Source organism: Macrosteles quadrilineatus, unplaced genomic scaffold, assembly GCF_028750875.1.
Source record: "Macrosteles quadrilineatus isolate MER2022 unplaced genomic scaffold, UCM_ALF_1.0 Scaffold_2__2_contigs__length_208266976, whole genome shotgun sequence".
NCBI classification, from domain to species: Eukaryota; Metazoa; Arthropoda; class Insecta; order Hemiptera; family Cicadellidae; genus Macrosteles; species Macrosteles quadrilineatus.
This window is the reverse complement of record NW_026542595.1, coordinates 32,380,855-32,385,735: the sequence shown is the minus strand read 5'-3', so window position 1 is coordinate 32,385,735 and position 4,881 is coordinate 32,380,855. Positions and strand designations below refer to the sequence as shown.

General features: G+C 37.0%; 1 long non-coding RNA gene across 1 annotated transcript; it reads right to left on the bottom strand.

The window, feature by feature from the left end:
- Positions 1-1,929: 1,929 nt before the first annotated feature.
- LOC128987140 (uncharacterized) lies at positions 1,930-3,605 on the bottom strand. The gene is made up of 2 exons (XR_008490194.1): positions 3,507-3,605; positions 1,930-2,076 (listed from the first exon to the last, which is right to left on the bottom strand). It is a non-coding gene; the product is annotated as an uncharacterized LOC128987140 (long non-coding RNA).
- Positions 3,606-4,881: the final 1,276 nt, after the last annotated feature.

Genomic DNA, 4,881 nt, shown 5'->3' with positions numbered 1-4,881 from the left:
ATGGAGATGAGTGTAGGATGGATGAGTGGCACGATTTTGTATCATTGTTAGTGACTAAGGCTGACATATTTCTTAGACACAGCTGTCAATTATAGCCCATACTTTGGGCTAATGGAAACTATAGGGACCTACAGTTTATAGTAGAATCCAAACCACATTTTTCCTTGGTAGGTATAAAAAAATTTGTCTAATTATCAGGATAGTACTGCGGATAGTCGTAGTACTCACTAGTAAGGGCGTTAATTCAAACCAGGAAGTATCACATCCACAGTACATGCCTATAAATATCCACAACTCGTGACCTCCTAGTAGCTGAATTACAGGATGACACCACCGTCTCAGTCTCTTAATGATGTCTTAGCTAAGACGTGACCAAAGATAATGGTTGATTCCATCAAGAATAAGTTAAAAATTGTTGGCATTAACAAAATTCTCTGGATATTGACTATTTCCCAGATTCTTATTGACTCGCCATATGCGTTTGGGCTTTGGGCCAGACATTCAGCACATCTGTGCCAAGACCTCTGGCATTCTCAAAATGATCTGCTGTGCAAGACACTGTTTGAGCATCCATGATTTTTGTATCCATACCTGCTATATATCCAGTATAATTTTTACTGTGTATTCTGGTCGCTTTTACCAGCACAGCCTTTTTCAATGTCTTAGGCCCCCAATACGGGAAGAATGAGCGTACGCCTAGTATAAATTGTCCTTAAAGCAGTTCTCGTATGTCAAGAAGTTTACAACATAGATTTACATTGTAAGAAAGGGGATTAACCCTGTACCCACGGTGCTTATCTAAGCAGATACTCTGTTTACATTACACTTATAGTCCTCGCCACCCTAAGTTGAGGCAGCCCAAGGCCGCACGGCGTATATCTAGTGCGGCCTTTGGCTGCCTCAACTTAGGGTGGCGAGGACTATAGTCGACCAGTTGGTGTGAAGAGAGTTGAACAGTAGCATGAGTATCGATTTACAAATTCCTTTCCCAGCTGACGTGAGCTAGGCGATGACTGGTAGGGCTGACTTCCAAGAAACATCGTTAACCTATAAGTCAAACACCCAATCAGCCAATGAGAAGGGCTAATGAAGAAAATGGAGGGGTGAGGAGTCTCGGAGCTGGAGGACCTGAAGAAACAAATCGAGGAGTTCACCACGGGCCACTGGACTAAGAAGATCGAGAGTTTCGGAGTGTGTGTATCAGTGCATGTGCTTCTGGGACAATAAACAGTATGTAAAAAGAATAAAATATATAACTAAAGTTTTGTAAAACAAACAAGTCATATAGTTTGTCAGTAACTCATTCTTTTACATTTTTAATTGATTTTCTTTTCTTGTAAATTATAGCGTTGTAAATTTATTTATCTTATTATTGTTGATCTTTGCCTTTTCAAAGTTTTCTTTTGCTTTACTTTTGTTCTTTTTCTTAATTTAATTTTGTTCATTACACGTTGAGCAACACCCTTAAGCAGTCTTATGTCTCATTAACCTAACACCTCTAGACTATGAAGTTCAAACATTTATTCAGAGGAAAATTCTTGAGTGATTTTATTGGGTTGGCTAAATAGAGTTTTTGTTTCAACTTTTGAATTACTTATTTCATTTTTACAGTACACTCATTAGTCATTAAACACCAACATTATTTTATTTTACTAGCTATATATTAACTTTGCTTCTTAAGATTGACACTGACATGTATAATATATATAATATATTTATAATATATAAATATCATTTTATCTTTATGTATAGTTATCTGAGACATGTACGAACAAGAACAATAAAAAAATATATCTAAAAAAAGAATATTTTATCTATAAAACTGTAAAATTGTTAGAAGATCAAAATAAAATATATAATCATTTTTACATGTTTTCTTTACAAATTACAGAGAAGTTTACTGGTAAGAATTTTAACAAAATTAACTGCTCTAGATAAATATAAGGTTTATTGGTAAAGTATAAAAACAGTACATAACAATAAAAGGCAACATATAATAATAACTATAGCTGCCCTGTACAGCGGCCAACCTTCTCCATAATATTTTTGTCCAGAGCTGGGGCTACATCTTTCTTCCTGAAACAAACATTTTAATCTTGGTAAAGAAAGTCACAATTTTAAAATACTCGGGGGTACCAAATTATGCGGGTTGGTGTAGTTGGTAGTTTCAAATAAAAAGGTCTTATTTTACAATAAATTACCATAGGTACCCTTAACTAAAAGTTTTTAACTGGTTTATTCCACCTACAAACGTGCGACACAAACTCGATCTTTGAGGGGCTTTCATTGCTTGTTAAAGACACATGTTAACCTCTTGCCACATTACCAAGAGTTATTCTTCTTGCTAGAAGAATAACTCTTGTTAATGTGGCAAGAGGTAGATATCTTCCTGAGGAGGATGTAATTGGGAAGCTACAGGCTTTTATCGGACGCCTGAACTTGTAACTTCAAGAAAACAACTGTATGGGGTGCGCAATAATTTTATTTTTGGATGAAGTGCTTTATGGTCTTGGCCTGCCCCTGTTAACAGTTTTAACAGGATCAGCAACAGGTAAATTAAACCTTTTATATTTTGTCTAGGCCTATATTTCCCTGATCAAGTTAGCGCAAAGAAGTTTTTGTTGAATAATAGTTGTAAAGGCTTTAATTTCCTGAATTGAAATAAGTACCTGGGGACCGAGCCATGGCGTAGTTTATTTTGAATTTTAAAGCAATATACAGGAATGGATGCTTTAGAAGAATTTAAAAATTTATAAAACAATCAAAATTCAAGCTAACACATTATTAAGCGACAAAATCAGTTTACAGTCTAACGCTCTGTATGATAATCTAATAAAAAAACAAGAACAGCTGATGAACAAGGAGCCGAGCTGTACAAAGTCCACCGCCCAACCATCTTCCGCATCGCAGTCATGACCCGGGTCATCTGCAACTGCCCCAGGTCATCTTAAGTCATCTGCAACTGTGCGCACGAGGTTGGGGTTGGACATTTTAAGTTTTTGTCAGTAAGCCTACTCGTTTTGTTCATAAAACGTCTATGACTGTAAATAGTATATGTCCGTGTTTCGCATTTAAACTCTTGATGACCCTTTCGAAGTTACAGTGTTAAATGTTCTTGTACAAGATCTCATGATGAGGACTTAAGTCCTTAAAACCCGTAATCCATAAGGACTAAACAGGATCAATCTGGCAGTACTGAGGTAATTTTATACCTTTTATAGTTGGTTCATTGATCTTGAGACAAAACAACTCAAATATAAAAATGAATATTATGTTATTGATATATTTTAACGTAAACAGTAGGGCAATTACAATGTTGGTCATAATTGTTTTATACAGTAGGCCAACATTTGGTGGCTTTTGTTCATAAATTCGGACTACTTAACAACTGTTTGGATTAGGCGGTATAGTTCATCTTCCCGTTGCGAAGCACGGGCACAGAAGCTAGTAAATTATTAAGTGATTTAATAAATAACTCTATATATAATATTTACAATAAACTATACCTTCAAAAACCTGGCTGTTTAACGGATGATATGGCAGACATACAATTATCTCACTAGGTGCTCTTCCTTAAGTTCTTTTACGGAGTACAGCGGCCTATAATTAGTATTCCTTTGAGCGCCTTCTGAAGAAGGGTGCATCCATCTCCTGCAAATGAGTAGGCAGTTATGAGTTGTAGTTAATAGTAGAACGAGGATAGCTATTCTAGGTAAGTTTGAGACGACAGCAGGAAAAGTCTATATTTTGTGCTCTTCTGGTATAGTACTCCTGCACCCCAGTGGCGGATCCAGAGGGGGGGGGGGCAGTCGCAGTTTGGAAATATATGTCATATATTTTTGACTGCATGTAATACAGTAGTGCATACAAATTGTGTAAAATAATTTGTCACACTAACTTAGGACAAAGAAATGGTATAAAACTGCCATTTTTGAAGACTTAGTTTAAACAAATTTTTGGGGAGGGAGGGGGTACCCCCGAACCTCTCAGACACCCTGGTCCCCCCCCCCTTGTGACTGTTCTAGATCCACCACTGCCTGCACCTCATCTTTTCTAGGGTCAGGATATCAAGCACTACGCCGTGAGTACCCTTAAGCTACATTTCCATTCCTACAAGTCGCAGGCACAAGTCGAGGCACATGTCGCACGTAGTTTGTCATGCCGTTTCCATTCCATGCACAAGTCCCGCCACTTCAACTGGCAGACAAGGCAGTGTTCTCTTTTATTGTGATGTGGTGAGGTTCGGTGGATGATTTTAATTATATTGTGTTCTACAAATCACCATGGATGACATAAGAGCCTCTGCTTTTTTATTTATGGCTGGTGCATACAATGAACTTAGAAGAAAACTACCTAGATAGAGGATAAGAAGTTTTTTTTGGCTAAAAGAGCATTGGAAGGTGCATTTAATCAATTGATGAGAGATTTGCGCCGCGACTTGAGCCAGGATGTTTCCATTCCTACAAATTTGGAGATTTGTGCCGGCACAAATTTGCAGGAATGGAAACGTAGCTTAAGATCCTTTAAGATTAGCCGGCAATGATCCAAAAACCGAACAACTGTAATAATCCTAAAGGTTCTGGACAGCATCGTTGTATCATCTGCAAATAATAATTGTTTTCCCATTCAGATTAAGGCAGGATTTTGTATAGGTTAGGCCTAACTTATACCCTTAACCTTATTGACAGGTAGGGCAGTAAAATCGAAGCAAAAATTAAAAGCCGAGTAGGCTAAGTTTATGGGAAGATTTCATTAGCTTAGTGTAGCCTAATGTTTTTAATATCATAAAATAAAAATGTCTTAAAATATTATTAGACTAGCCTAGGCTAATCATAGGGTTACAGCTCTTTTGCTTGATGCATTGAAATGGATTTGGTGAAG